The 25,224-nt window shown below is 38.8% G+C and overlaps 1 protein-coding gene across 5 annotated transcripts in view; it reads right to left on the reverse strand.

The window, feature by feature from the left end:
- Il31ra (interleukin 31 receptor A) overlaps window positions 1–18,310 on the reverse strand; it is a 69,138-nt gene extending 50,828 nt beyond the window's left edge. For 3 of the 5 annotated variants that reach the window (XM_031360389.1, XM_031360388.1, XM_031360387.1), the window contains exon 1: window positions 16,012–16,308. The gene's annotated coding sequence lies outside the window, so the exon portion shown is untranslated. Of the gene's footprint in view, window positions 1–5,229; window positions 5,343–16,011; window positions 16,309–18,199 lie in introns of those variants that run through there. The other 2 variants (XM_031360384.1, XM_031360385.1) reach the window with 2 other exon arrangements.
- Between the last annotated feature and the right edge of the window lie 6,914 nt (window positions 18,311–25,224).

Genomic DNA, 25,224 nt, shown 5'->3' on the forward strand with positions numbered 1-25,224 from the left:
CTATCTAATGGGACTTTCAGCCCCTCGAAAGGAGGGAAATCATACCTGGTAGTAGAAACCTATCCAGAATTACTGAAGTCATGAACCTTAGAAGAGAACCTACTACCACCACTTTAATAGACCAGCATAATTCCTAATTATATTCTAAAATGTACCCTTATATCCACAAACAAGTGAAGCTCCCACCCCTCATCAAAGACCATTACAGAAAACCACAACAGGTTATAATTTCCAGTTCAAAGATTATGTGGAGCCCGGTTACAACAGATGTATGTTGAACTCAACCCCTCTACCTAAGGCTTAGCTAACATCCCAGAGGAGGTGGGAGAAAGAACCAGAGGACCAGGAAGTCTGATCTGAGATTGGTTCTCCTAGAAATGACAGGGAAGCTACACCCATGACACATCAACAATGGGTCTGACTAAACAAGACCTGAACAAGTGATAATACCAACAGACATATTAACAAAGAAGGAAGAAATTCCACAGGGTATAGCCCCCAGACCAAGAACTATACTGACTGTTGAGAGACAGTCTCTCCCAAGAATGAGCACCCTCATTGATTGGAGTCAGCAGGCTGTACATATGCATTTATTTCATATGTAAAATAATAATCAAAATGAAGCCATCAGAGAAGGGATTATGAGAAGGATTGGAGGGAAGACAGGGAGAGGGAAAGGGAAACAATTATACTTTGATTAAGATTTTAAATATATTTTTCCAAAAAAGTGGTAAGTAAAAAAAAAAAAATGGTAAATGAGAAAACTGAGGCCTAAAAGTATCTAAAGAATGTCAGTAGGAAATAAGCACACCAGTTGGTCCAACTGACCTTCATTTTTATGGCTTTTGTTTCAAAACCTGCTCACCTGCTAAAATTTGTTTGTAAATTTCAAATGCATATAGTATTTTGGTTATTTGTAGTTGTGCATACAGTATCAGACAATTAAATTACCCGATACACAAATTTTCAGCTAAGGCCAAACAAGACAACAGGCTGCCTCTTCTGACTGGTCCTCCAAGTGTACAAGTGTCCCTTTTGTGGTCCTTTCAGTGCCACCTTTTCCTTTTGTTTTTTGTACTGATTCTTACTGACTATACGGTTTCAAATGGCCACATGCAGTTTTGAGTGCTGCTACCATTCCCAAGTCTGTGTGTGTCTTATGAAGCAAATAAATGTTAGACAAAGCTTCGCCCAGGCATAAATTACAGTGTTTAGCCATGACTTGAGTTCAATGACTATAAATCAACAAGACACTATGAATAAGGTATTTTTAAGGGAAACACTCAAACTACATTATGCATTATTTAAGTGATGGAGGGATCACATGAGAACTAATATAATTCCCAGAACTGAAGAACATTTGCTTGTAGACTGAAAGGTCTCACTGTCCCTAGCATAGTAAGTAGAAACAAATCCATCCTAAAGTACAAAACAGAGCCAAGGCCCAGAGGAACCCAGCCCTGTATTTCTCATAGGGAAAATAGTTTGGTATTTGTAAATTCACTGAAAATTGACTTTAGAGAACAAAACTGTCATAAATAACAATTGATTTGGGGGGAAAATGAAGATATGAATTTTTGGTTGAAAATCTGCAGAAAAAATAGAATTTTTTCTATTTCTAGAATTTTTCTCAACTCCACAAAGCTAAATTGGCTCAATTTCCCCCACCACTTACACAAAAATAAATAGGAAGAGATACAGTGGATAAAACAAAGTATTTTTAATTATGAAATTATTATGGAAGCCCTCAGGAAAATAAAAGACCATACCTGTAAAATAAGAGCAATCCAGTCTGAACTGAAAAACAGTGCTGCCTGGATTGGAAACTCCCACTGTTCCTAGTAAACCCCCGAATATAAACCCTCAAGAACAAGAGGGTGATATTTAAGTATCAAAGATACACGGAAAAAAAGCAGGAAACAAACTTTCAAGCCAGCTGTGAGGATGGCCTCAGATTTTTTAATGCAAAGCAAGAAGCTGGGAAGCAATGGATCAATGCATAAGTCTACACTTGGGGAAAATGACCTCTCATCTAGGTGTTTCACCCGTCTGAAGGGTAAAGACATTTTCAAACATGAGAGGTTTACAAAAATGTTTTTACCAAGACAATTTTGTTGAAGATGTTACAGATAAATATGCTGAAGGAAAAAGGAAGGCTCTTGCTAGTAGGAGAGAAAATTCCAAGAAGGGTGAGCAAGGGAAATCCCAAATGACATGAGACCACCTAGAAATCATCTTTCCCAGACAAGTGGGTTCAAATAGGAATGGTTCAAACAAATGAAGAAAAAAAAATGACCGCTTTCTAAACTGGAAAGGCCTTGCTGATCTGTTAGAAAGGTTGGAGAGGAATCAATGCTAATAGCAAAGCCTGAGCAATATCTCAGTGCCCAAAGGCACTTGGCCTGTAAGCCTGAACACCTTAGTTCTACCTCTGAGACCCACATGACAGAAGGAAGCGATCAAGTCCCACAAGCTACCTTCTGACGTGACACACATGCCCCACACACATACACACACACTAAAAATTTTAAATAAATATAATCGAAAAATAAAAAATAGTGAATTGTGGAGGATTATGATTCCAAAAAGAAGAAAAACTATAGAAAAGTCTTTTTACAGTTTATTGTGAAGCTCAGCTATGAATAACTACATGGCGATCACAGTTAAAACATGATAGACTCAAACGAAAATTGTGAGATAATTATACTGCAAGAAAGGCACTATCGGGAAGGGGGGGCTGTGTATAGGATTAACAAGGAAGTTCTTTTTATTCCAGTGAGGTTTTATTAAAATTTTATTTTATCATTTAGCAATTCCATACATGTATATAATGCTATTTCACTCATTTTTCACTACTGGGAGTTATTATAAGAAGAAGATAATAACTGTCTGAAATCCCAAAAGTTACAATACTGGGTATGAGGAGTAGACATGCCTTATATTCCAGCGCCTGGCAGGCTGAAGCAAGAGGATCCTGAGTTCAAAGCTAGCCTGTGCTGAGAACATCTTGGTCCAGGTGCTCACTAAGGCCTTAAGTGCACACAGACGGAGAGCTGCCTTGCAGGGCAGTCTGAGTTTGTAAATTCATTCATAGTAGTTCTTGGTTTCTCACTTTAGTTAAAGCTAATTTTTTTTTGTCTGATTTTCAGTTACTTTCTAAGAAATGAGAAAAAGAACTTGAATGTGCTCCCTGGAGCCCTCCCAAGAGCCATGGTATTCCTAAGCCACCCTCACCCTGACAGATGAAAAACTGGTTTGTTTGTTGACAGAATTACCTTCTCTTCATTGCTAACAGTTTTTTGAATTATTTTCCTAGCATAATCTTGAGACTAGGGAATGTGTCTTGCCGTAGAGCAGCAGAACTGACTGAGTAGCACTGGCTGACCGCTTACAGAGCACAGCCCCACCTCCATTCCATCAGTCTGCCCTTCGCCCTCACCCAGTGAAGCTCGGCTCCACACAGGCTAGCATCAGGATGTGTGATGAACTGAACAAAGGCTTTTTAATTGATAAGCCTTATGTCTTTTGAAAATAGATCTGATTATAACTAAAACCTACTGACATGCTGACTTGGAGGAATATCTTTAAGGGGAGAAACCATCTTGTAACTGAGGCAGAGTTGACAGTTCTTGACACAGCCCAGAAGGGACGCCAGAGGGTACTGTAGGAATGCAGTGGCTTGTTACTATGTCCAGATCATTCCTAAGCATGAGAGCATCCCCCAGTGTCACTTAGCATAGTGGGGACATCTGAGTGGCCTCCTTCAGCTTTGCAGCCTTTCTCTCCTCTGCTGCTGAGCACTGCTAGCAGTGACAGCCTCCCCATCAGCTTGCCACCATGCTTTCCTCTCCCAGCTCTGTTTCCTCTTCTTCAGCAGTGATAGTGTTTCTGGGGGAAAGTCTGGGAAGAGATCTGGCACTGGATTTCCTAGGTTATAAGCCTTTAAAGTGCATACTATAAAGGCAGAGTACAGTGTAATGCTTAAAGCAAAGAAGTAGTCAATACCTAAAATAGACTCATAATAAATGAGGAGATTGAAATAGTAATGAAAAGCCTTCTAGCTATACATGGTCCAGGGCCAGATGGAGCAGCAGAATTCTATTTTCTGTTTCAAAGAAGACCTGTAGCAAATACTTTTAAAATTAACACACACAGAGACACACAAACACACACACACATGGAGAGAGAGAGAGAGAGAGAGAGAGAGAGAGAGAGAGAGAGAGAGAGAGAGAGAGAGAGAGAGAAGTCGGAGGAGGGAGGAGGAGGGAGGGGCGGGAGGGTAGTAAGAGGGAGAGGGAGAGGGAGAGGAAGAAGGGACACTCCAAAACTCCTATAAAGTTAGCATTACTCTGATACCAAAATCAGGTAAAGACAGTACAGAAAGAGAAAAATTATAGACCAATATCTCTGATGAACATAGACTCAAATATGCCCAATAAAATACTTGTAAACAAAATACAGATGCACATCAAAAACATCTACATTACCAAGTTGGCTTTATTCCTGAAATGCAACATGCAGCATACACAATTAGTAAATGTAATGAAGCATGTAAATGGGCTTTAAAGTCATAGAGTCATTTCAATAGATGCAGAAAAAGCCTGTGACTAAGTCCAACATGGCTTGATAAAAGTCCGAGAGAATATAGAGCTAGAGGGAATATACCTCAACATAATAAAAGCTGAATATGAGAAACTCACAGCCTACATTCTCGAAATGCAGAAAAATCTGAAATTAGGAAAAAGACAAAAGTGTTACCTATCCCTGCTTCTTTTTCATATTGTGCTTGACATATTAGCTGGAGTAATAAGGCAAGAGAAGGAAATTAAGGAATAAAATAAAAAAGGAAGACATCAAACTATCCATATTTACAGATGATATAATATTATATATTAGAGGTCCTCAAAAACTCTACCAGAAAACTAGAAACAACAAGAAAATTCAGCAATATGGAAAGATGCAGAATTAACTTATACTAATCAATAGCTTTTCTATCCGAACAACAAATATTCAGAAAGAGATTATGGACACATTTCCTCTTGCAATAGCCTCAAAGAAATTAAAATATCTAGTATTAAATCTAACCAAGGATGCAAAACAACCTCTACAATGAAGACTTTAAACTTCTGAAGAAAAAGATAAAGACACTAGAAAATGGAAAGGCATCAATGCCAATGGATTGGCAGAATTAATATTGTGAAAATGACCATCTTACCAAAACCTACTTACAGATTCAATGTGATCCCAATCAAAATCTCCATCTCATTCTTCACAGAAATAGAAAAAAAAAAACTGCCCTAAAATTCACATGGAACCACAAAAGACTGCAGATAGGCAAAACAATTCTGATCAAACAAAAACAATGCTGACGGAATGACCATTCCAGATCTGAAGACATGGTACAGAGTCACGGCAATAAAAACACGGCACTGGCACAAACAGATGTGTAGATCACAGAACAGCACAAAAGCATGATTACTCATAACTTCAGCCATGTAGTATTGATGAAGATGCCAAAAACAATACACTGGAAAGAAGAAATTATCCCCCACTATTGGTACTGGGAAAACTGGAGACCTACATGAAGTAGTTAGACTTCTGTCTATCACTTTGCACAAAATTAACTCCAAATAGATCAAAGACCTGAATGTGAAACATGGGACACTGAAACTGCTAGAGGAACACACAGGCAGTACCCCCACACAGTTGAGCACTAGGACAGGACTTTCTGCCTAGGACTTAATTTATCCAAGAATTAAGGCCAACAATTAACAAGTGGGACCTCATAAAACTGAAAAGCTTCTGCAGAGCTGAAGAAACTAACTGGGAGAAGAGGAAGCCTACAGAATGGGAGAGTCTCTTTCCCAGCTACACATGATAGAGGATTAATATAAAGAATATAGGTGCTTCTCAGCCATTCGGTGTTCCTCAATTGAGAATTCTTTGTTTAGCTCATCAATAGGAGGAGAAGAGCTCCGCCCTGTGAAAGTTCTGTGCCCCAGTGTAGGGGAATGCCAGGGCCAATAAGTGGGAGAGGGTGGGGTGGCAGGCATGGGGAGGGGGGAGGCAAGAGGGGTTTGTATTTGTCGTTTTTGTTTGTTTCTTTGTTTTTTGGAGGGGAAACTAGGAATGGAGAAATTTACATGTAAATAAAGAAAATATCTAATAAAAAAAAGAAGTATACATGAACAACAGGTAAATAAGGACAAATAAAAAAATTTCAAGTGTAAAAAAAAATATAAAGAATATATAAAGAACTACCTTTAATCCCAGCACTTGGGAGGCAGAGACAGGCAGATCTCTGAATTTAAGGCCAGCATGTTCTACAGTGAGGTCCAAGACAGCAAGGGCTACACAGAGAAATTGTCTCAAAAAAAAAAAAAAAAACCAAACAAATATTTTAAAAATTCCTACCAATAGGAAATGCAAATCAAAACAACTTTGAGATTTCATTTACCCCGGTCAGAATGGCAAAGGTCAGCAAGACAAGGGACAACGCATGCTGGAGGGGTTTGGGGAAGGGAAAATCCTCACTTACTGTGAGTGGGACTGCACACTGAGGCAACCACTACAGAAATCAATGGAGAGAATTCTCAAAAAGCTAATTTCTCACAAATACCACCTTAGACTAGCCAGCTAAAGGGATTACCCAAAAAGATATTTGGAATTATTAAACACTGATCAATTTAATACCCTTGGAATGTGTCTGCTGTCTCATGATGCTTTGATGCTCAACATTTCCATAGATCAATTAATCCTGGCTTGTTTTTAAAACATAAGTCTTTAACTTATATATTCATGCCTCTACAGATAGCACCTTGCACTATTTATTTTCAAGAAGCAACTATCCTCTTGCCGGCCTTGGGAGCTTATCAGGCTGATCACAGAACGGCACTAACACAGAACAGAAAAGCTGCAGCAAAGTCGAATTCCACTACAAAACAGTGCAAATCAGGCACTTCTTGGGGTTTCTGAAACCCTTCCTTAAATACAACAGAATGACATAGTTGTAACCCCTTGCCAAGGAGTACAAATGGATCCCATTACCTTATCATGCCAAGCATAATGTATTATCACAATTTCCTGGAAACCCTTCAGGCATTTTAAGCCCTTGCCTCATTAATTACACTTAAAAGTGTTTCCTTAAAAACAGAGTGGAAAAGTTATCTGCTTTTTCTCATAATTATGCATGCCTCACTAGTACAAAATGTTTTTTCCACATTATCATGACTGAAAAGAAACTACAGAGAACTCTGGACACAGACACACGTCCCTTGTGTCTTTCAGGTTTTTATTCCTAGTATGAGCCACAGTTAGCACAAAGGCATTAAGAGCTTGTCTACCAATGATTCTTGGGTTTTGTTGGACCTGCCTCTCAGTTCTGCTCAAGGTGGCTGACCCCCTTGCCACCCTGCTTTCTCCAATCCCTTTCCCAGGCACTGATGAGCATGCTATGTCCAAAGGTAACGCAAGCAGGAGCAACTGCCACCCTGAAGAGAGGTCTTCTGTGCTCCTCTACAGATTAGGGCAATCAGGCTCTCAGTGAATGTTTGTTGAATAGGTGCAGTTGTATCCTGCAAATCTCATGGCAATCTTTCACATTCAAATTTATGCATGTCTATAGCTGTGGTTCTCAACTCTTCAAAACCATTCTTTCTCCCCCCCGCCCTCCCCCCAAGCTCTGATCATCTGTTACTCTTAAAGGCCTCAGACTTAGAAGTAGAAGCTCTCAGCGAGGATAGCTGAGGTTTTTTGGCAATCTATGCCTGGCATTTTTCTTCAGTTTCCTTATTTTGATCAACATAAAAATCAGACTCATTCCCTCTGAAAAGGTGACTCCATCTAGCTGACAGTCTCTGACACTAAAAATCATGCCAATCCTCTATATGTCACATGAGAGAAGACTTTGGTCTGACACTGTATGGAATGTTACTGGTTTCACTCAAACGGATACTTGCTTTCAGTCACTTTGCAACCTCTCATTCCTCCTTGTTAATCTTTTACATACAGGGTATGCCCTGTGGAACCATGTCATCTAGCTCTTCTTGGTTCTCTTTATGTTTTAAAGTCTTGATATTGCTGCCTTGAAATTCTGATTTTGGTTTGGTTTGGGGTTTTTTTGTTTGTTTGTTTTTTTGAGACAGACCCCAGAACTCAAAGATTGCAGGGTGCAGAGATTAAAGGCAAGTGCCACCAAGCCCAGATGCCTTGAAAGTCTTAATCATTTTTTTTGGACAAAGGATTCTACATTTTCCTTTTTCGTGATGTTCCTATCTATAAGTCTGGTTCTTATTGAAGACATGTAGAAACATCTACGTTCTTCCCTTGAATACACTTACCATTTGTCTTTGAGTTTCCATTCCTGTGAAGAGACACCATGACCAAGGTAACTCTTACAAAGAGAACATTTAAATGGGGTTCAGAGGTTCAGTCATTATCATCATGATGGAAAACATAGCAGTACCCAGGCAGACATGGTGCTGGAGAAGGAGCTGAGAGTTCTACAACTTGATCCGAAGGCAGCAAAGACAAGACTCTCTTCTGCAGGCAGTCAGGAGGGTCTCTCTTCCCCACTTGGTGGAGCTTGAATTCAAAGGAGACCTCAAAGCCCACCCTCACAGTGACACACTTTCTCCAACAAGGCCACACCTCCTAATAGTGCCACTTCCCATGGGGCAATCATCACACCATTCAGATATATAACTCTTACTGCAATTGTGATCTCTAAGTTATAGGTTTCCTTCCCTGGTTACAACCTTTCTCTCTTGCTTTCTCTCCTGGCACAAAGGACAGGAACTGCACCAACAACCGTGAGTTGAACTTAGCTTAAGTACCAAGAGAATTTTGGCACAATCAACCTGCAACTATTCACTGTGCATGCATGCATTAAATTTGTGTGATAACACTACACAACCCTTCTTGGCAAAGGCTCAGAATCTCAGCAGAAGGTAATATTCATTGATTATCTGATCAATGTGAGATAATAGGGGAGCCTTCAGAGTACTGGCTCAAAAATAGGTTCCACAGCGTCTCCCACAAAGGGTCATGTGGGAACAGTCTGGCAGTGAGGCACTACAATGAGATAGTGGGTTTCAGGAGCTAGTGGACAGTCTTGGGTGATTTCAGGCATGTCCTTAAAGATGATTTAAAAACTCTGGCTTCCTCCTCCCTCTCTCTCCCTCCACACCCATGAGGTAAATGACTTGGTTTTACCACACACAGCCACAGTGTACTGTCTCACCACAGGCCTAAAAGAAAAAAATGCCAATTGATAATGAACCAAAACCTCCAAAAGTATGAGCACTAATAAACCTTTCCTCTATATAAATTGACTGTCTCAAATATTTGCTACAGCAATGGAAAGCTAACACAAACAACTGCAGAAGTGGAAGGAAATGCATATGCACACATATGTGTGCACGTGGAGACACAAGTGGATGTTGGCTGTCTTCCTCATTTGCTCTCCACCTTATTAAGAGAAGGTCTCCTGCTGAAGCTCTTCGATTCAGCTAGACTGGCTAGCCAGCAAGCCTCGGGGGTCTTTCTGCCTCAGCCACCAAAGTGCTTCATTACAGGCTTACACCAACATGGTTACCACACCCATTTTTTTTAAATGTGGGTTCTAGATAAACTCAGGTCCTTGTGCTTGCACAACAAGCTCTTTAAAAATGGAATCATCTCCCTAGCCCCTTAGAATACTTCTAGTGCAAGAACAGATGATTGAAACAGGGAGAGTAACTTTATGTGTTAACAAATGTCATGAACTAAATACCTATGTATTTCAGGGGAAGGTTCATTTATTTTAAGTGAAGAGGCATGGGACAGTGTATCATATAGCCCAGACTGGCCATGAACTTGGTATGGAGCTAAAGGTGATCTTGAGCTTTCAATCATCCAGCTTTCACTTTCCAAGCGCTGGTTTTTAGACAATGTTCAGTTCTATACTGTGTTGAGTAATGAATACAGGTACTTTTTGAATGACAGATATTCTACCAAATCTACATTCCCAGCTCTAGTTATTCGATTTCTTTGAGAAAGGATCAAACTAGGTAACTAAGGCTGGCCTCAAATTCATGATGCTTCAACTTAAGATTCCCGAGCAGTGGGATTCTAGGCGTAGACCATGATGCATGGCTTAAAAATTTAAAGGTGAAGTTAAGTAATATGAACAGTGGGTGTCAGCTAAACTTTATCATCTGTGACAGGGTCTCACTGTTTATTTCAGAATGGCCTGAAACTTGCCACGTAGCCCAATTTGGTCTCAATGGTTTTGTTGTTAATTCTTTTACATGTATCAGTGTTTTTAATTACCAGTATGTATGTACATGCACCACGCAGTGCCTGCAGAGGCCAGAAAAGGGCACTGGAACCCATGGAACTGGAGTTAATAGACAGTTATGAGCCTTCATATGGATTCTGGGATCCAAAAGGAGGTCCTCTGAAAGACCTCTGAAAAGCAAATATTCTCATCCACTGAACCACCTCTCCTGCCCTTTTCAGTTTCCAGAAAGCAAAGATTATAGGCACACACCACCAAATCACTCATCTTTTTAGTTTCGAGATATGGTAATTATATCAATCCCCCTTCTTCCCTTTATTTCTTCCAAATCCTTCCATATACCCTTCTCCTTGTTCTAATTCATGACATCTTTTCACTGTTGCTATGTGCATAAACATGTATATGTATATATACATATATATTCCTAACTACAGCCTACTCACAATTTGTATAATGTTACACACACACATACACACACACACACACACACACACATATATATACACACATATATATATACATATGTACATACGTGTGTGTATATTTCTCAGGTATGACCATTTGGTATTAGATAACCTATTGGTGTGTGCTTCCCTAGAGAGATCTTCTCAGGAGCGTTCCTTAGTTGCCTGTAGTTCTTTGTGTAGGGTTGAAGCCTCAATGTCATGGACTGAGTTACTTCAGGGACCCCTTGTTCCGCAGGGTGATAAAAGTTCTGGCCTGGTGGGCAAAGAATTCGGCAAGTGACAAACAGACAGGACACAAGGAAGTGTGGTATCTGAATGCAATTTACAAAAGTGAAAATCAGGCTTATATTGTATACAGCAAAACAGGGCAAACTACAGAAGTCATGTAGTCAGGTAGTGGTCACATCAAAGTCAGTAAGATCAGCCAGGTGCAAGGCGGAGGAGCAGTGGTGTATTTTTCTTGGGCTATTTTGGCAGCCCCAAGTAAAATTCTCAGGGTCTGTCTGAAGCAAGCAGCTGGAGGTCCTTGAGAATATCCTTGGCTATAAGATAGATAATTAGTGACAGAAGCCCTACAACTTCTCTCTAGTTAGTAAAGAAATTCTGCTTTGTGTGGGACTACTCTGACAATTAGTACCTGAACTACTATCTCTAACTTTGGAGACACCCTGTCCGGTAAGACAGCTTCTTAGTAAAAATTCCAAGCTAATTACAGCTAGGAAATCAATTAGGATTATTGAAACACTGTGGAGGCCAGGAAATAATGTTCAATCTCAGTTTAGCTAATACGAAATATTTCTTAGGGCACTTTTATGCCTGAATAAAGAAAGTGCAGATCTCTCCACAGACTTTAGCAGAGATCAATCTGGAACACATCTGAGCTAGGAGACGTCAGTGACTGACTACCTCAGGAGACTGACTCCTTTTGAAGTGTATGCCTCAGGTCCATTATCAGGTTTTTAGGCCTGTCCCAGACACAACTGAAGTAGACTAGTTCTAGGTGACACCTCAACGGCTTTTCCTGTCCACTGTGCAGTGTCTATTGATGTTGTTCATGTTTAGTTCATGTTTAGGTAGTCATGGTGGTGAGACTTGGTGAGCATAAAGTATGACATTACTAGGACTCACAGTCTCACAACAAACTCCCTGATCTTAAAATCCCCCCTCCCCTTGAAACGTTCCCTGAGCCTTAAGTGTAGGAATGTTTTGTTATGTATTCACTGGGACTGTGTTCCATAACTCTGCTCCAAATACACTTAAATAGGAATAGTCTACTAACTATTTGTTCCATATATAATTTTTAAACGTGAAAAATATTTTGAGGAGAAACTTCTTACCACCAGTAAGGAAGGAAAATATGAAGGAAAATATTACCTTCATATTACCATATATGAAGGAAAATCATTCCAGCTCACAAAAGAATAAAATATGACAAAGACCAGTGTTTCAAAGCTGACCAACAACAAAAGGTAAACTTCATTTCACCTCACTAGTTACAAAAAATGCTTCAGTTGCATAACTACTTTAGTTTATAGTTTAAGTTTATAGCTACTTCTATTCTTATACTTACCTATAAAAATATATTTTATAAAAAACATGTTACTGTAAACCTCGCCCATTAAAATTCGGATTTCTCAAAGAAAAATAAAGTGAAGAATGGGTAACCGAACTAAGTTTTGCTAGTTCTTGATAATAAACATTCCCATGTTACTAAAGCAATCTGTTAGTAATTGGACGTTTTCATAAAACACAGCCAAGAATTTGAGACTGCGCAGGCAGAGGATCCTTTGGTTGGAGAGATTCACAGCATTACCTCAGTAACATGGAGTGATAATTAAGAGCAATAGTAAATAGACAAAGTTTGCAAAAGCAATTAGCACTTCCATCGACAAGCTTGAACTGGGCAGAAGACAGAATATGCAGATAAATCAACCCTTCATAACGTCTGACAGCCAAAGAAAACAAAAATTTCAAAGATACAATTAACAGGTTGACACAATAGACATATTTAAATGATGTTTTAAGCTGTTTTTCTCTTTGTACCTTGCCCACTGAGGTAATTCTGAAAGCTTAATTAGTACTTTATTTTTCCACTCTTCCCCATTATAAGCAAAACACTAAGACTGTCCTACTAAGTATAATACGAGCAAGAAGTTGTGATTAAACATCAAGATATTTCAGTAAGACAACTGTTAGACTCAAGTTAGATGTTTAAAGTATGATAGTGTTACACTCAACAGTTAAGGAATAGAATACCATGGAAACTTCTAAAATGTCTCAGTTATTTTGCCTTATGTGTCCTCTGTAAGAAATCTTTCTACTATATTTGAAACTATGGATTTACATTTAACAGAGAACAGGCAAAGTGATGGATCATGTCTGGATCCAATTAAAAAACTGTAATGTCTTTTTTCCCACCCTTGTCCTTTGTTTTGATGACATCAATTGCTATGTTACAAGCTACTCTGTGGGAGGTACACAGGCAGACTTTGGTCAATAGCTCCAAAGAAACTGATAGAGGGTCTGCAGGCAGATCCTTTCTTGGACATGCCTTGATTATATTGTAGCTGATATCTTGCCTTGTAAGAACCTAAGACTCAGGAAGTAGTCCATGTTTCTAACTTACACAAAGGTTAAGTTAATAAATGTTTTATGTCACTCATCTTAGGAGTAATTATATGCCAGTAGGTAACAAAAGCAAAATTCAAGGAACTAGAAAAACAGAACACACATACTAAGGAAATGTTAGGAAATGTTAGAAGGAAGAAATACATGAATAGTAAAGTCAGATAATTAAAAGAAGCTGCATCTCAGAGACTCCTGACTCTAAGCCCCTGGTTGAATCCACTGCAGATAAAACTTTTCCAGGCCAATGTCCCATGATTTGGTCTACAAGTCTTTTGCTAAGAAAGGGGATGAGGATGTGTGTCAGTGACATGGTACTTGCATGGCATATGCAAAACCATGAGATCAGTCCACAACACAACAACAACAATAATAATAATAATAATAATAATAATAATAATAATAATAATAGACTCCGGTTTCCTCTACTACCATCTGGTTATGGTATCCAAAACTACATCAGTAGCAAATTTGTTATTTTTCTCATCCTGACTGAAACAAGTGAAGGGCAAGGATTCATTCTACCACACAGTTTCAGGGGCTACCAGCCCATCATCAGGGCAGAGGAAGGCATGGGAGCTAGTGGCTCTTTATACCTTAACAGTTTAGAGAACAGAGCAGGTTACAAATGAGGTTAGGCTACAATCCTCAAAATATTATGTGTCTTCCAGCCATGCCTTCTGTATCAAAGGTTCCACAACACCCCAAAACATTTCCACAACTTGAGAACAAAGTGTTTGAACACATCACCAGTAGGGGACATTTCTCAAACTGTAACAGTGAATAACAGTGTAGAGAGACACCGTCATAATGTCATTAAGAATATAGCTTCAGTTCTTATTCCTGAATAGATTCAGGTAAAATGGCTTTGGTAGGGTCCTGAAGATGCTCCCAGAACATTTTACTTTTAATTCATCTGTTTTGAGCTGGAAAGAATTTGGAACATCTTATGGCACTGATAAAAAGTCTAGTGAAGTGATCTATTTCATGTGTAAATTTTAAAATAAAGTAGAAAATTTCATACACAAACACATACACACATAAAAATAAGATCATATCACATTCCCTACAGATTCTCAACATATGCCTCTCCCATATGCCTTTTTAAAATGTCAGTTAGTCCAATTAATGCTGCCCATGTGCATAGGTGGGGGGTCACACATTAGACAACCTATGTCACAGCATCCCCAAAGGAAGAAAGGTTCTCCCTCACCCACAAACTATCAACTGCCATAATGGGTGGGGCCTTGAGAGCTCCTCCCCGCCAGGGTTGGTTTTTTGACTGCTGGATCTTATGTAAACCTGAGCAGGTAATCATGCCGTATCCAGAAGGAAGCATCCATTTCCCTCTCCTCCTTTCCTAGGGATAAGCAAAATGAATGGATGGCAATTTTCACTTATAGTCATGTCACCTTTCCCCAAAGTTCCCAGGCAAGACTTTAAGGTATGCCCAGAAGTGTGGGAAAATAGGACAAAAAGGGAGACTTTAGGGTCTGCTAAGTTCTGAGGTTTTATGATAGAGCTTGGGATTTGTATTTTCCATTCCTACTGGTTGAGGTTCTTTATTGGGTATAAACCCAGGACTTCATACACTAGGCCAAGTATTCTGCTGCTATACTATATTCTCAGCACACAGAATTGATTTAGTAAGTTGTTTCCTGTATTATTTTTAACGTTTATTTGCGTGTGTTTGATATATGGAAGTCCTAAGACAGTTTGTGGGAGCCAGTTCTCTCCTTCTACCATATGGGGTCCAGGAATCAAACTCAGAATCAGGCATGGCAACAAGCCCTTGCACGCTGAGCCACCTCAGCAGACCTGTTTCCTGTACTTTTATGGTCACTTTCCAACTCTTTGTTTGTATGTCTTTAAGTTTTGTTTTATTTTGAGACAGTGTTTCTCCGAGTAGTCCTGGCTGTCTTGAAACTCACTCTGTTGAACAGGCTAGCTGAAATCTTAGAGATCCACCTGCCTCTCCCTCCCTCTAATACATGTACGTGTGCATCTTTGTCCTGTCTCAATTTAGTATAGAAACTTAATGATTATCCTAGAGAACATCATTATTTAATAGTGTTTTCATTTAATCATTATTTAGTCATTATTGCCAAGTCTTCCTGTTGAGTCTCAACTCCCTGGACACATAGATAAGGCTGAGTTCTCAACGTGGACTGTGACAAGATGTATTTGCTCTTCCCTGTCTAAGTCAGCAATGTTATGCCCACCTCTATTAACCCTACTCCTACACTTTCGCTTTTTCTAGCTTGACAAAAGGAAAGTACAAAGACTTTAGAAGGCATGTGCATACAGAGACAGAATACAATGTAGTTAAAATGAAAAATGAATTAACATACACAGGATGCAATAATTAATAGTAGTCTGAAGTGGAAACCTATGAGTTCTTTGGAAAATCAGTTGTGTCGGATAGTGTTTTGCTGGGGTAGATATGTGGAGGGTTTTCCTGAAGCACACACAGATGAGAGGATGTTTTGCTAAGGCAGACATGTAAAGGAACATGTCACTGAAGCAAACACAGGTGAAAGGATGTTTTGCTAGAGCAAGCATGTGAACGGACACATGATGAATTGGTTCACCTTACATTGCATCGATGAAGCTGTCTGTCATGACTCGATAGAAACTCACCAAAGAACTTGTGAGGTTCTGGTGGCTTCTTTCCACTTCAGAAGGACTCAGGTCGATTGGCCGAGTGATGCCAGCTGATACATACTCACATGGTGAGGCAGGACTTGTGTGAGGACACGTGATATTTGGAGGAGTATAAATAGGACCTAAGGAACAGTGACGAGGGCTTACATAGCTAGCTTCGCTTCTTAGTGGCCTGTCTTCAACTTCCCTGACCTTCACTTCCTTTAGAGGGGCTCCGCGGAGAATTTCCTCTGGAGCCCCTGTTGGTCTTGGTCCCTGCTGCTGACTAGAGTTGATTCAGCTCAGGCCTGGCTGTCTCTGCTGGTTGTGCCATTGCTGCTGATGTGTGTTTGCTATCCTGGCACTACTGAACTGGACTGCTGGTATATATTTGTTCCAAAGAACGATTTCTAAACAGGTCCACTTCCTCTGTATAACCTTTCTTTTCCACTACCTCTGGTGGGTAGTGGTCTAGAAGGGAGGTTAACACACATAAGAACTCATATTAAAAGTAGGTCTTGGGGATACGGGGAAAGGGGATAACATTTGAAATGTAAATAAACAAACTATCCAATAATAAATAAATAAATAAAGCAAAAAATAGTAGGTTTTTGAAAAAATTAAGCCTACAGTGCTCAATGTCAGTTATTTCCTTAATATAGGGTTTCTTTTCTACTGAATTCTACACAAATGAGAGAATTAAATTCTGCAATTACTCAAAAATGATTAGCATAACTCAACATGCTTACTCATAGTATACTGTGACAAACTGTACTTACTGAGACACAATCACATTCTAAATTCCAAACACTTTAATTAACTCTAGGGCATTATATAGGTAATTCTGTTTATAAATTTAAAGTCAATTATTAAAATCAAAATTTCCTTTTCAGATGACTACTAACCCAATCAAATATTCAATGAAGAGTATGTTAAGAGGCGAGTATCAGAACTCACAATATAATATTTACTGGCAAGAACACTATAGGGATTAGCCTGAGCTGGTTAGCACTTTTGGGTTATCATGAACAAATCTCCAATGGTGGAACATTTTGATGAAACAATCGATTAGGTATGTAGTAGGATGCCAAGATAGCCAATTAAAAACAAGTTTGTGATAACTCAAAGGCAAATCACACTTATAATACAGACAAATAATATAGGTGAAAATGTGGTTCCTGACTTCTCAAGAACCAACTGTCTATTTAACACCAATAGAGAATGTAATACGTTACTAGAATAAGACCTAAACATTACACACTACACTGGCATTCAGCTATGATAGTCTTCATTCTTACATAAGTCTGTCTCTCAAAACTTATGTGACTACATGGATTGTCTGACTTAATCATGCAAAATGGGTGGGAAGGGGTCCATTTATTATCTTCCTTTCACACAAGTTAACTAGGCCAGAGGAGATAACTGATATGTTGTTTCTCTCTTCTCTCCCCTCCCTCCCTTTCCCTCACCTCTTCCCCCACCTCACAACAAAGTCAATGTTACGATTACTCCAATAGCTACATATGAAACCTCATGCTCACTTCATTGTATAGCAGCATCTGCTACATGCAAACGTTTTTGATGTTAAAGTGCCATGATATCTGTTGAGAATCTTTCATTCTCCCACAAGGAAACCAGCTGAAACAGATAAGCCCAAGACTTTCAGGTAAGTGCATACATTCAGAAAGAAGGAAAAAGATTTTGTTCCTAAGCAGTGAAAGGGAATTTCACAGAAATATGAGACTCCAAATAAAGTAAATGTTAACCATATAGACAAAATTCTTCATGGAATCCCCCAATTTAAAAAAAAAAAGAAAAAAAAAAGCTTACTGGTGCCCTACTTGGATGATTTGATAGTCACCCTCTATATCACAGTAAAATAATCTCTTATGCAAAAGACTAAAAAAGTTATCCAGAGTAGTCTCATTTGCTCATTATACTAGCAGAATTCACGTTAGCATTCCTGCTAAAGTTAGTCAGCAGTCTAACTTTAGTGTTACTCCTTATCCTCTTACAGGGGATTTCTTGTGGCATCATTTATCTCAGCAACAGAGGCCTTAATTGGCAGCTCTCAACTGTTCCTTCTAACAAAGACATGTATTTGAGAAGTTGATAAATTGCCTGACTTTTTACATAATGTTTTGGTCTATACTTTATAGAACTATAGGAACACAGCAACTCTCACCTGGTTATGGGCTGCTCCTGGTTCCTGGCTGCAGGATCCCTTCTGGCTGCTCAGCTTGCTTCCTCAGGGCTCACCTGGCCGGCTTCTCTTTCCACCCTGAGAAGGCTGGGGCACCAGGTACAGAGTAGGAGGAGACCCCAGATGGGAACGCCTCCAGCACTATGTTCTCTGAGAGCCAGAGGCCAGGGAAACATGAAATTCATTTTTACAAAGCATACCAAGAGAGTAAGTCAGTGCAGGATGGGAGAAACTCAAGGATTCAAGAAAGACTTTTCCCAGTCATGGTGCAGCTCCCATACTCTCATACATCTTGAGAGTATGTTAAACATGATCAGATGGAAAGGGCAATATCAATCTTTTAAGGGGCGAAGGGAAAGGTACTGATATGGGACAGACTGCTTAAACTTTAAATGCAGCTTCTGGCAATGCTCCTCTATATACTTACCAAGTATGGACTCCAGTTTTCAATGCATATAAAAATTTATCAAGGTAGGCCTGGATGTATAGTGTAGTAATACACAACTTACTTGGAATTTGCCAGGCTCTGATTAGACCCCCAGCAGAAAACACACACACACACACAAACAAACAAAACCAGAAATATGAAATATGAAATATGCCTTCACTCAGTGGCAATGGAGCAGTAACTACAAAACCAATTCAAATATGGAGCTGAGAAAAGAGGCCCAGTAAACTCACCCATACTGTCCCTTTGAACAAACTAGTCCATTTCTACTTCATCAGTCCCAAGGATCCAGGAAAGGGTAGAAGGAGTAGGTTAACAACCCTAAGTCAAGAGCACCCCTCACCTTTGTCCTCAATGTGGTCCCAAGCCCTTACATGTGCAGTTCCTTGATATTTCACATTGGAACTGCCCTGGAACAGCTATTCATTCCTAATTAAAAGATACAAAAGATTCCAGGAAACTATCCCATATTAGACATACCATCACCTCTGCCTTCTCTTGAAAAAGGACTATTGATTATCAGGCATAAAAGAGCATTAGACTCTAAGGGAGTGTTGTATACAAAAAGGAACTGAGTGCTTTGTTTGAATAAAGGTGAGCTTAAGTTCCATCAAGTATACAGTACACAAAATGACACATACTTAAGATCTCTAGTACCAAGCTGAAGAACAATAGATTCTCAATGTGAAACTAATTTTTTGTGTTAAATTCTACAGAAGTGGTATTAAATTCTACAGAAACAGAAATCATGATTAAGCAATAATTTGGAAAAAGAATAAAGCAAAAATTAATAAAAGGTATGATTCAAAGAACTAAATAGTTATGAGAGCCAATAGAAGCTTCAAAAAGAACAGGAAGTTTAGGAGGAAAATATCTAAGAAATAACATACAATGAATCGTGGAACACCCTCTCCCAAAAAAAAGACATTCTTCAAAGTACACTAAGTACTTCCTAGAATTAAAAAGCCCACTTATCATTATAAGATGGAAGTTATGAAAAATTTGAACCTTCTAGGCAATATAATGGAACAAAGAATACATTGTAAACAGACTGCTCGAACTATAACCCATCATACATAAGGCAAGTTTGTTTATGGAATAGTTGTGAACAATTTCCATTTGGCCTAAACAATTATCTCCTCAGGTACAAATTAAATTCTACAGAAACAGAAAACATGACTAAACAATAATTTGGGAAAAGAATAAAGCAAAAAGATTAATAATAGTCATAGGAACTAGGATACATAAAACTAAGAAAACAGGTAAGATTATCAAGCTTTGACCTGGACCACCTCATGGAAATTTGCATAGGTAAATACTGGCTACAGATTTTAAAATCAGCCAGTAGATTCAAGGAAGACCATGGCTATAGAATAGAATGCATATGTCTGGAAATAAAATATACAGGTTAGCCTGTTATATAAAAAGAAGACAAGCAAGAAAGAGGATGCCATTAATATCTCATAAAATATACTTTTATGGTGAGTTAAAGAGAAATTAATTATTTCTAATATCAAAATTAGCAGATGTCTAAACATTACAGGTGAAAACTAAGTATGAAGAAATAAAGACCACCAGCCAGAAACTGTTAAAAGTTGTTGATTATAAAATGGGAGTGGGAATTTGAACAAAGAAGGACAGAAGAATATTATTATAAATACTTACAGAATTTTATTTCCAACTATAGGTAATTTTAAAGGAAATTATTCAAACCTATACCTAGAGACAAGGAGGTTAACTGAATATAGGAAGATTCACAGCTAGTTTGTGATGTTGGTAGGATTATATATACTTTCCAGTTTTATATTTGATTCAAAGATGCTATTTATAGTATTTTAACAACTTAAGCAAAATCACAGACTTAGAAAGCAGTCACGATAGCTATGACTAAGACTCTGAGTAATGAAAAGAAAATGAGACAAGCATTCACTATGCTCTTCGAAAACACACATTAGAAGAGAAAATTAAAATACACAGATGTTGCAAATAATAATGCAAACATCTTTATTCATTTAGTCTTTCCCAGAAGTGAGATTCAAAAGCAAAATGTTTTTTAGATTTGCATTAGTTGACATTCCCTACTGGAGCTGTCAATGCATGGTGTTGTATTATTCATCAGCATTCCTACACATCCATGCATAAAGAACCACACAGATTACCATGTGGTCATCATTACATATTTCCTTGTCTCATTTTAACTCTTTTTATATAGACTCAATATATTTTTAGCTAATCTATTCCTTCTTTTTCTGTTCTTAGAGCATCAATTTTACCTTAATTCATAACTAAAAAGATTTCTAAAATTCTATACTTTGTAGTTTGAGCTTTTTAAAATTAGCATACAAGAAAGTACAGATTATCATTATAGCATTTCTGAAAGGCCCGTGGAATTATCTCATGGATAATTTTAAGGGAGCTGGGGGGTGGGGAGGGGTAGTGCTGATACTAAGGTCCTATTCTCCAATTGGTACTTGATTTGTCAATAAAGAAGGCCAAGAGCCAATTGCTGGACAGAAGGTACAGCCAGGTCTTCTGGGTCCCAGGAGGAAAAAGGACTCAGGGAAGGAGAGGCTTTTTCTGCCATGCCTTGGAGGAAAAGGAAGTATCAATCGTGTAAGGCCTCAGGGAGAGCAAGGGTCTGTGGCCTCCACTATGGGCTTGCAACCAAGAATGTGAAGGAAAAATGGAGATAATTGGTAAGGGCATGCCTTTCCAGGCAGGAGCTATCTGTGCCCAGCAATTGTGCTTAGTAGGCAAGGTAAAAGATAACTCTGTGTGTGTGTGTGTGTCTTTTATTCATAGATTCAAGGGTCTCAGCAATGGGCTGGTAATGCAACCTCTCCTGTAGCAAAGGGAGGTAGAAAGAGAAGTGGGGTCAGGGTTGGTGACAGCTCTCTAGAAGCTGAGCTGGGTGGAAAAAAAGGGAGTCAGGAGAGGCTAGTAGTTGCAGCCATGGCCTCGAGCAAAGGTAGTAGTGTGTTTTTTAAACCTACATGCAACAGATAATCTTAATATATCACAGATGGTTTTAGCTCCTTTGTCAAAGAGCAAGTGACCATAGGTATGTGGGTTCATTTCTGGGTCTTCAACTCTATTCCACTGAGCTACCTGCCTGTCTCTGTACCAATACCATACAGGTTTTATCACTATTGCTCTGTAATACAGCTTGAGGTCAGGGATGGTGATTCCGCCAGAAGTATTTATTGTTGAGAATATTTTTCACTATCCTGGATTATTTTGTTATTCTAAATGAATTTGAGAACCACTCTTTCTAACTCTATGAGTAATTAAGTTGGAATTTTGATGGGTATTACATTCAATCTGTAGATTGCTTCTGGCAAGACGACCATTTTTACTATATTAATCCTGCCAATCTACGAGCATGGGTGATTTTACCATCTTTTGAGATCTTCGGTTTTTTTTCTTCAGAATCTTGAAGTTCTTGTCATACAGATCTTTCACTTGCTTAGAGTCACACCAAGGTATTATATTATTTGTGACTATTATAAAGGGTGTCATTTACAATTTTCTTTCTCAGCCTGTTTTTCCTTTGAGTAGAGGAAGGCAACAAATTTGTTTGAGTTAATTTTATATCCAGACACTTTACTGAAGTTGTTTATCAGCTTTAGGAGTTCTCTGGTGGAATTTTTTGGGGTCACAAGTATACTATCATATCATCTGCAAATAGTGTTATTTTGACTTCTTCTTTTCCAATTTGTATCCCTTTGACTTCCTTCCTTTTAACTAATTGCTCTGGCTAGGGCTTTGGGTACTATATCGAATAGGTAGAGTAGGCAGGTTTGTCTAGTCCCTGATTTTAAGTTTCAAGTTGTTTCAAGTTTCTCTCCATTTAGTTGGATGTTGGTTACTGGTTTGCTGTATATTGCTTTTACTATGTTTAGGTATGGGCTGTGAATTCCTGATCTTTCCAAGACTTTTAACATGAAGGGGTGTTAAATTTTGACAAATGCTTTCTCAGCATCTAATGAGATGATCACGTGGTTTTTTCCTTTGAGTTTGTTTATATAGTGGATTACATTGATGGATCTCCATATATTGAGCCATCCCTGCATCTCTGGGATGAAGTCTACTTGATCATGGTAGATGTGCTGTCAAATTGCTGGTGTATGCTCTCTCCAGTTTCTTTTTCAGGGCACATAGAGCTATGAGTTTTCCTCCTGGGACTGCTTTTATTGTGTCCCATAAGTTTGGGTTGTGGCTTCATTTTCATTAAACTGTAGATTTCTTTATTTCTTCCTTGACTAGGTTATCATTGAGTGTTGTTATGCTTCCACATATATGTGGGCTTTCTATTGTTTATGTTGTTATTGAGGAGCAGCCTTAGTCCATGGTGATCTGATAAGATCAAGGAATTACTTCAATCTTCTTGTATCTGTTGAGGCCTGATTTGTGACCAATTATATGGTCAATTTTGGAGAAGGTACCATGAGGTGTTGAGAAGTTATATCATTTTGCTTTAGGATAAAAAGTTCTATAGATATGTTAAATCCATGTTTCATAACTTACTAGTCTCACTGTCTTTGTTTCATTTGTTTCCATGATCTGTCCATTGGAGAGTGTGGTGTTGAAATCTCCCACTATTATTGTGTGTGGTACTATGTGTGCTTTGAGCTTTAGTAAAATTTCTTTTATGAATGTAGATGCCCTTGCATTTGGAGCATAGAGGTTCAGAATTGAGAGTTCATCTTGGTAGATCATACCTTTGATGAATATGAAGTGTCCCTCCTTATCTTTTTTGATCACTTTAGGGTAAAAGTCAATTTTATTTGATATTAGAATGGCTACTCTAGCTTGTTTCTTGGGACCATTTGCTTGGAAAATTGTATTCCAGTCTTTTATTCTGAGGTAGTGTCTGTCTTTGTCAATGAGGTGGGTTCCCAAAATGTTGAGTCCTGTTTATGTACTCAGTCTGAGAGTCTATTCTATGTCTTTTTATTGGGGAATTGAGTCCATTGATATTAATAGATATTAAGGAAAAGTAATTGTTGCTTCCTGTTATTTTTGTTGTTAAAGTTGGAATTCTGTTCATGTGGCTAACTCCTTTTAGTTTTGTTGGAAGATTACTTTGCTTTTTCTAGGATGTAGTTTCCCTCCTTGTGTTGGAGTTTTCCATTATCCTTTGAAGGGCTAGATTTGTGAAAAGATACAGTGTAAATTTGGTTTTGTCATGGAATACTTTGGTTTCTCCATCTATTGTAATTGAGAGTTTTGCTGGGTATAGTAACCTGGGCTGGCATTTGTGTTCTCTTAGGGTCTATATGACATCTGTCCAGTATCTTCCAGCTTTCATAGTCTCTGGTGAGAAGTCTGGTGTAATTCTGATGTCTGCTTTTATATGTTACTTGACCTTTTTCCCTCACTGCTTTTAATATTGTTTTGTCCATTTGGTGTTTTAACTATTACGTGGCAGGAGGAATTTCTTTTCTGGTTCAAACTATTTGGAGTTCTATAGGCTTCTTGTATGTTCATGGGCATCTCTTTTTTTAGGTTCAAGAAGTTTTCTTCTATAATTTTGTTGAAGATATTTACTGGCCCTTTAAGTTAGGAGTCTTCACTCTCTTCTATACCTATTATCCTTAGGTTTGGTCTTCTCATTGTGTCCTGGATTTCCTGGATGTTTTGGGTTAGCAGCTTTTTGCATTTCGCATTTTCTTTGACTGTTATGTCAATGTTTTTTATGTTATCTTCTGCACCAGAGATTCTCTCTTCTATCTCTTGTATACTGTTGGTGATGCTTGCATCTATGTTTCCTGACTTCTTTCCAAGGTTTTCTATCTCCAGAGTTGTCTCTCTTTGTGATTTCTTAATTGTTTCTACTTCCATTTTTAGGTCCTGGATGGTTTTACTCAATTCCTTCACCTGTTTGGTTGTGCTTTCCTATAATTTTTTAAGGGATTTTTGTTTCCTCTTTAAGGGCTTGTACCTCTTTACCTGTATTTCTTTAAGAGAGTTATTTATGTCCTTCTTAAATTCCTCTATCACCATCATGAGATATCATTTTAGATCCAAATCTTGCTTTTCCAGTGTGTTGGGGTATCCCAGTCTTGCTATGGTGGGAGTACTAGGTTCTGATGCTGACACATAGTCTTGGTTTCTTTTGGTAAGATTCTTGTGTTTGCCTTTAGCCATCTGTTAATCTCTGGTGTTAGATGTTCTTGCTGTCTTTGGCTGGGTCTGTAAGCCTGTGTCAGCAGTTCTGGGATATCAGCTCTACCTTGGTATGACCAGTGTGTAGAGGGCCTGTGGATCAGCAGTCCCTCTTGGGTGCAGGTGGATGAAGGCTGCAGCTTCTGTGGCCTGTGCCTCCCAGCTGGTCCCACCTGAGACCCGGGATCAGAGTACTCCATGGAAAGCAGCTCTCCACTTGTGGGAAAGGTGTACAGAGAGGGCTGTGGATCTGCCGTCCCTCCTGGTTGTAGATGGAGGTAGAAAGGATCCTGTCCCAGCTACCCTGCCACTTCTGTGGCCTGAGCCTCCTGCTGGTCCTTTCTTAGAAAATCAGTGGAGAGAAAATTGGATGATCGTTTTGATGCATTCT

This window comes from Mastomys coucha, unplaced genomic scaffold (genome assembly GCF_008632895.1).
Source record: "Mastomys coucha isolate ucsf_1 unplaced genomic scaffold, UCSF_Mcou_1 pScaffold8, whole genome shotgun sequence".
Classification (NCBI taxonomy): domain Eukaryota; kingdom Metazoa; phylum Chordata; class Mammalia; order Rodentia; family Muridae; genus Mastomys; species Mastomys coucha.